The sequence below is a fragment of the Lygodium microphyllum genome, chromosome 7 (assembly GCF_053477565.2).
Source record: "Lygodium microphyllum isolate KBCC chromosome 7, Lygodium_microphyllum_v1.1.10, whole genome shotgun sequence".
Classification (NCBI taxonomy): Eukaryota; Viridiplantae; Streptophyta; class Polypodiopsida; order Schizaeales; family Lygodiaceae; genus Lygodium; species Lygodium microphyllum.
Window position 1 is genome coordinate 76,748,130 of NC_141141.1, and position 8,145 is coordinate 76,756,274.

The window sequence follows — 8,145 nt, forward strand, 5'->3', positions numbered from 1 at the left end:
ATGTAACATTTTCCCCCCTTTTTATAAAATTTAATTTTTTTTTTTTCCCCTTTGCCTCCCCCCCGCCACAATATGTCAGGGAGAGAGGGAGAGGGAGTGATGTGGAAGAAGGGGAGGGGCATGCAGCCCAAGTGGCGGCGGGCCATTGCGCCCCCCCTTATAAAGACGATGGCCCCCCTGTTGGAGAGGAGGACAACGCCGTGCCCCCCCTCATGCTAGTGTAGTGTGGCCCCAGTAGGCAAAGACAGGTCTCCGCCCCTTCCAGCGATAGATGACGGCCCCCCCATCTTCTTGGCAGACAGGCCTCCCCCTACTAGCCGTGAGCAATAGGCCCTTCCCCCTCGTCATCCGATTTAGCAACCCCTTCCCTTGTGATCCCTGTTAGGATGAGAAGGGTCAAGGGAGGAGTGGCACGGGAGAGGGAGAAGAAGAGGAGGAGGAGGGAGAAAGAAGAAAAGAAGGAGAAGAGAAGAAGAAAGAAGAGAGGGAGGGAGAGAGAGGAGCAGAAGAGGGAGAAGAGAAAGAGAAAAGAAGAGGGAAGTAGTGGGTGAAGAAAAGAAGGGGAGAGTAGTAGAAGAAGAGAAGGAGTAGGAGAGAAGGGAAGAAGAGCGGAAGAAGGAAAAAGCGGGAAGAGAAAGAAGGAGGAAGAGAGAGAAGAGGAGGAGGAGGGCGAGAGAGAAGTAGAAGGAGAAGAAGGAGTGATAGGAAAAAGGGAAGTAGCGGGAGAAAAGAAAAAAGGAGGGAGAGAGAGAACAGAAAGAAGGAAGAGAGAGAAGAGGAGGAAGAGGGAGAGAGAAGGAGAAGGAGAGAAGGAGTGGTAGAGAAAAGGGAAGTAGTGGGAGAGAAGGAATAGAAAAAGGAGTGAGAAAGAGCAGAAAAGAAGGGGAGAGATGTAGAAGGAGAAGAAGAGAAGGAGAGAGGTAGAAGAAGAAGAAGAAGAAGAGTTAGAGGAAGAGAGGAGTGAGGTAGTACAAGAAGACAAGAAGAAGAGAAAGAGAGAAAAGGAGGTGGAAGAGGGAAGAGAAGGAGACAAAGAGAGTAGAGAAATAAGAGGGAAGGAAAAGAAAAGAAGGAGAGAGAGAGAGTAGAGGAATAAGAGAAAAGGAGAAGAAGAGAAGGAGAGGGAGAGAGAGTAGGAGAGTAAGAAAAAAGAAGAAGAGAGAGAGAGAGAAACCACCACAAGTCACCCAAACCACTCTCCTGGCAACGAACCATCCAACGGTCTTTCCCAACCGAATGTGTCAAACTGAAACCGTTAAGGGCTAGATTGCCCCAATCTCCACAAGGTGAATGGCTCCTTAGAAGAAAGTCGCGAGAAGCGTAGGCATCCAAGCCACCGGTAATGCTAGAGGAGTGAGCATAATGACCAACGCAGCACACACGAATCAAGCCTAGGTTCTAAGTATTAAAAAATTAATTTAGGAATTACTTCTCGTTGAAGGGATGAAAGGATTATTGTCGTGCATAAGGTTTTGTTTACTCTAAGAACTAAGTTGCATGCGCGAATGGAAGAGTTTGAAATTCACATAAAATGATAAGGTTATCTCACATGAAATGATAGCTTTTACTCACTTAAAATGATGGGGTTATCACCTTGCTTCACATAAAATGATAGCTTTTTAACCAGTTCAGTGCATGAATAGTCATTTAGAATTCACGTTTTGCAATCATGGTAAAAAGGAACACATGAAATGTTAATTTTTGTTCATGAAATACAATTGCATCGTTAGACAAAACCCTAGACTTTCATAAACGCAAGCCACATGTGACTCGGGGCATTAGAAATAAGTATAAATTGCATGCGAATTGTTTCATCAATCTTGTTGTGGATTATCGCAAATGGATACGCCCCTAGCTTAGTTGAAGCTGGTGTCCTAACCCTAAATGGATTGTTGACCCAAGTTATGCTTGGCGGTTTGAAAAGGTTAAGCTAGTGTTTTGATACTTTAAAATTCTGATTGTGCATGCAATGGGATTGCGAGGCCTTGAAGCAAGAGGTTGTGCATTCAATTATTTGTTAATGTGGTTTTGGGATGTTAACCCAAGTGGGGAGTGTTTGATGATTTCATGGTCAGGTCTGAGATGATTGATTGCCATGGAAACGAAAGGGATGTTTTCCCTAGCAATTGTTACTATGTCGGTTGCTTCAGCTATGGTTGATTTCCTAAAGGGATAGTTAAGGAAGGATGGCGCTAGCTACCCCCCGCAAGCCGCCAAACCCTAACCAAGGGGTTTATGAATCCGCGCCAAGAATGTCGACCGAACCCACCGCGAGTCTAGGTCTCTCCATGGAAATCACTTGGCGTAGGAGGATGCTTGGGTGCTAGTGGGGGCTCTGGCCATAAATCCCAATGCCTTCGGGCCCTACATAAGTGTTCTACATGACTCGGGATGGGATCTTGAGGCCTTGATACTAGTTACAAGGTGGAATCTTGGGAGGATAAACCTTCAGATTTTGTTGCCGGGAGACGGAAGAATTTTTTTGCAAAGGCAAGAACGAATACTTAATTCTCTTTTATGGGCAGGAGACACACATTAATCCAAAGATAAGTTAAGGAAGTGTTTGATCTTGTTTTATCTTGTCTTCATGTCTGTGGCCTAAATTACGTAAAGAAACCTATGATTAACGGGTTAATTAAGGAAGCTTCCTTTATATGTCAAACATAATGTGGTAGGTAATTAGAACACTAAAACCACCTCGGAGGGAAGCGTGGTGGATGTGACCGATGGGTCTATTCTACGAAAGGATGGTCTCCGTTAGCCGAGAGCTTTTCTCAAAGGAAATGTTGGGAAGAAGTCTATGACTTAGACAATGCTGACTAGGAACCCGGACTTTAGGTCAATCCTAGTGGGAACGGTCGGATAAGTTCTGTTGCAGGGCAGGCTTGAGAGACCCTAGTTGGTAAACCCTGTGTCATTTCTTAGGAGTGCCGGGCGGCATCTTCTAGATATATCTCTCGATGGACTGCTAAGACGTGTCCCATAATTTGAGGAGTGGGCATGTTACAAGATAGTCGAATGGTACTGCCTAGGAGTCCAATACGATTTAGGCCATGTGTAAATGGGTTTTAAAGGGCCAAAGGTTGTGACCCTTGGGGGCTCCCTAACAAAAATAAGATTTCATAGGGGGCATTTTTTGCAGCAAAAAAAAAAGGGTGATGGCGTCCTCTTCAACAGGTGACAATTTTGGAAGAGGGGGCCTGTAGGCCATCTTCCACCTCCATGCAACTATACCAACTGATTAGATTAGCCTGATGTTGGTTCTCCACGCTTCCTCTATCGCCACCCTCGCCTTCAGAAATGGCTGCCCGGATGAGGAGATACTGAGGGGAGACGTTCAGCATTGAAGATGTACTTATGAATGGTCCATTGTCAGTCTGTATCAATGAATAAAAAACCTGCAACACGCAAATAAGCGATATGTCTCATTTTTACAAAGGAAATTTGCTTATTATTAATGCTTGATAGTTGAAATGGGATTCATATGAACAAAATTTTGTTTGAATCTTGTTTGCATTATGATTGAGGGCTGTTCATAAAAGAAATCAATATCCATAATAATAAATAGTCGCAATAATTAAATTATAATTTAAAAAGTGTATTTTTAATATAAAAATGAATATTTTATTGATTTTGGGTGGAGAAAAGAGATGCGCATGGGATAGAATTCTAAGAAAAAACATCTTTTAGCTGTCATAATTAGTCACTAATCATAAATAAAAAATAATCTATTTTTATGCACAAATAAATAGAGAAAAATAGCTAAAAATAAAAAACAATAGGATTTTTGCATTATACAAATCTAGAAAATTATGATTCATGGTTGTAACTGTATAACAAAGCTAAGGAATGAAATTTGGATTCATTTTGGCTTTGTTTATGTGTCATAGGTGATGATTTTTCTATTTTATGCGAGAAATATATACACAATAAAACCCTACACCTATGCAATGTAGCATAACCTAAACGTTAGAGGAAAAGGGTGAGGTTAAGAGATTGAGAGGATTGAAAGGGTATGAATAATTGAAATATTTGACTATGCATTGCATTTAGAATTGTGATATTTCAGTTTAAGAGGCTAGTAGCACGAGGAATCGCTGCTAGTCTCCATACATCGAAGCACATATTTAATGAAAATTATGAAAGGACTGTTTTTTATCCACATCACAAAATGTTGATTTGATAAATATTGTTTGTGCACTAGGATCATATGCACTATGCATGATGCACGACATGGTATCACTCCTAGATTGCATGGTAATTTTCTTCCTAGGACATGACTTATACATTGAGTGGAAATGAACCTTTGTTGTAGGACAGATGCACGCTTTCCTTGGGACTGTTTGGTGAGGATCTATATATTCCTAGATTGTATAAAACAAGAAAAGAGTGGAGTTTGTGCGTTATGTTTTATATGTTTGAGTGATGCATCTTAGGGCCAATCCTTGAGGTGTAGGAGAGTCGTAGTGGAGTTGCGGCAGTCAACCAAGAAGTGCTTCCTCATGTCTGTGTTATGAGGCACTATGCTTATATATTATGGGAGCTTCCTCTAAGGATAAGGGAAGATAAACGTTGAACTACATATCAATTACAAATGCATAATTAAGTCTATCTAGTATACATTAGTGTATTACAGACACTCCTGGCCCGTGAGACTATGTGGTGGGGTTGTCTGTTGTGTGCATGAGGTCTAGCTACTGCCATAGCTAGTGCCGACCCATTTTAGGTCCCATCAAACATGGTTTTTGAGGGGGAGTTACACATCAATGGTGTGTGGTATTGGCAAGAGGCTACATATAGTGATGCACTTCAACTACTAGTAGCAAGAAGGCTCAAAGTAATTGAGAAGGTAGCTATCGAAGCCTATGAACTTTACAAGGCAGATGATGGTCACACCAAAGCTAGGCTAATCACTGGTGCAAATCCTTCGTATCTCTCAAATGGTGGAATCTAAGAGGCTAGAGCTTCAACAACATGCTTCATGAAAGTTCGTAGTGGAAATTTGTAGTTAATGCATAAATGACTTCTATTTTCTACAACCTTCAATCGGTTCAAAAATTAGGGTGGTGGATGTGTGTATTAATAGAAATATACATTTTCAGCAAAGGTTGGTCTTCTATTTTGGAGCTAAGAGGTTGTGAGAGATCTTGTTGTCCATTGATCCCATAGTATTTCCTAGTTTGGATTATAATATCCCCTTTAATGTGCACATATTCATTCTCATCTAAGTGCATCCCATGAAGCATGTTGGAAATTGCGAGGAAGATGAGAGACAAAAGGAAGAGAGGAGAGAAAAGAAATATGAGACACCAGAAGTAGATCCCCAAAAGTGTGTCAACTGAACACACATGATAGGAATATATAGAGGGGACCTAGGACGCTATATATAGACAAACTATATATAGCTAACACAGACTATATATAGCTAACACCCCCGCTCAAATAAAAGTCCCTTACTATGGATGAAAAAACCCTTGGGGGCTGAAGGGAAAAACCCATAGCTCTATATAGGCCTACCGTTATTGATATTCAAAATATAAAATTACAAAGTTGAACTTACAAAAGCCTATTCATAGGCATCAAAGGAGCTATATCACTCGTGAATTACAACATCAACGCAGAAGGAGCTACATCACTCAGGAGCTACATCACTCTTGAATTACAATAGCCTATTCAGAGGCATCAAACGAGCTTTATCACTCCTAAATAAGGATAAGCAACATCACTGCAAAAGATAAAATCTCCAAGAAATTCCTTCAACTGAACTTGGTAAGGATAAGGGACATCACTGCAAAAGATAAAATCTCCAAGAAATTCCTTCAACTGAACTTGGATGTAAGTAGTATATCTGTCACATCAAAACTTAAAGAAAAATGTTACAATGACATTAGTACAACACAAGGTCTATAGAGATGGTTCGCGATGCCGCTCTATAGACAACATAACACATGTGGGGCCCCATGAACAGAATATAAATAAAACAATTTGTCATCAGCTGGAATATAGATGCTCATTAGTTGGAAATAATATAAATGAAATAATGTGTCATCAGCTCGAAACAATGTATCATCAACAATTTGTCATTAGCTGGAATATAGATGCTCATCAACTTGATTTTTCAATTCTTGAAGATTCTTCTCAAGTATTTATATGGGATGTGATCTAAGCACATATCTTAATATTCATAAGCAAATCTATCCTCCCGAAGTCAGCACATGTCAAGTAACAGATGGCTTGATTATCAAAGGCCATATATGTCCAATTTGGACCAGTCCAACAATCGCATACACTGAGTGTGTAAAGTGAAGCAGGTAAAAAATCAGCAAGGGCACTATTTTACAATGAATACCAAAGACAGTCATCTAATCTGTCCAAATATAACTGCTATGACTGTGCAAAGATGGCCATATGCAAGCCATTTTCAGACTCTAATCCATTAAAGCAGTCTTCCGGTAGATTTTATCCCCACTAACAATCACTCTTGGAAAATTATTTTGACATGCACGCGAACTAATCCATGGTAGAAACAAGTGCTGTGTCAACAGCATGTAAGATTCTCACAAGCTTGAGATAGTACGAACCTTCATAGATGGAGGACTGCGCAAGACGCAATGCAGTAAGAATGCGAGGGTTGGCGATGGACGGAATCGGCCTTGCTCTGATACCATGTTGGAAACTACGAGGAAGATGAGAGAAGAAAGGAAGAGAGGAGAGAAGAGAGATATGAGACACCAGAAGTGGAACCCCAAAAGTGTGTCAATGGAGCACACATGATAGGAATATATAGAGGGGACCTGGGGTGCTATATATAGATAGACTATATATAGCTAACATAGACTATATATAGCTAACAAAGCATAGGGATTTGTATGGACCTACTCATCCTTTTTCTAGGCAAACCATTCACATAATAGCTAGCACAAAGCTCAGGTTCCAAAATATCATAAGGGGCTTATTGGGCCCTCGTCGTCTTGCTAAAATTAATGTATCTATGAATCCATTTATTCTACCCTTAATAAGATATGACTTGGCCCTAGACGTTTTCATCTTTATTTTGTATTGAGTTAGATCAACATCTTCCTATCATGGCTTTTCCAAGCTTTTTTGGGCACAAAGGGGAGAAAGCTCTAGACTTTTTGGATGACTTAGAAATGGTCTTCCTAGTCACAGGCCGAGATGATCAAGCAACCAAAGTACGGGCCTTCTCTTTTTTTCTAAAGGGTGATGCTCTAGTGTGGTATCAAGATCTCTCGAAGGCTACAAGGGGTAACTGGGAGGATCTCAAGACGGCATTCTTGCACGAGTACCAAGATATAGAGCCTCCTGAAGATCTTTGGAGACAACTCTTAGATCTTTGCCAAACCTTACCAAGGGAGTATGAATCATATGAAGGCATGTTTATAAAATTGTGAGATAAATGAATAACCTCCTTAGCCGAGGGAGGGAGTATATGTAATTACCTTAAGAAAGTATGTTTTCTGGCCAAACTTCACCCTCTACTAAGGGAGAAGGTGAAATGCAAGTTTCCCATATCCTATGAAGAATTAGTCACTTATGCTAATAGGGAGAAAGATAGAAAATTGAAGTATTAAGCCCAAATGAAGGGGAGAGTTGAGCCCATGCTTGGGGAAGTTACTATATATATATCCTCTACATCATGTGCATTCAAGGCCTATTTATAAATATACTTATCTGTGAGTTTTTCGTGAATAAAAAATGATAATTTTCTATTCAATCTGTAAATAATCCCTTTATATTATACCCTTTTGTATGTAAAAAATGTATAAAAATGGTATTTTAAAAATACCTTATTTTGAACCCATGTGATGCACACATATATTTATGAATAACTTACTCGAGAGCCCATGCACATTTTACCAACCATGCCAAGACCTAGAGAAATAGTAGAGGCTCCATTTGAACCAGAAATGCCACAGCAAGAGCTCCTAGAATGCATTACTAATCAACTTGAAAGCTTTTCGTTGAATTTAGTGCAAGGAGTGTGCCCCCCTCCCCTTCCAAATGAAGGTAATGAGGGTCCAAGGAGATAAGAAAGAGAGTATGTTTGCTATAATTGTGGGGAGATTGGCCATGGTATGTACTTTTGCCCTCATCCGAGGTGTTTGCTAGGAAATGGGTTCTAAC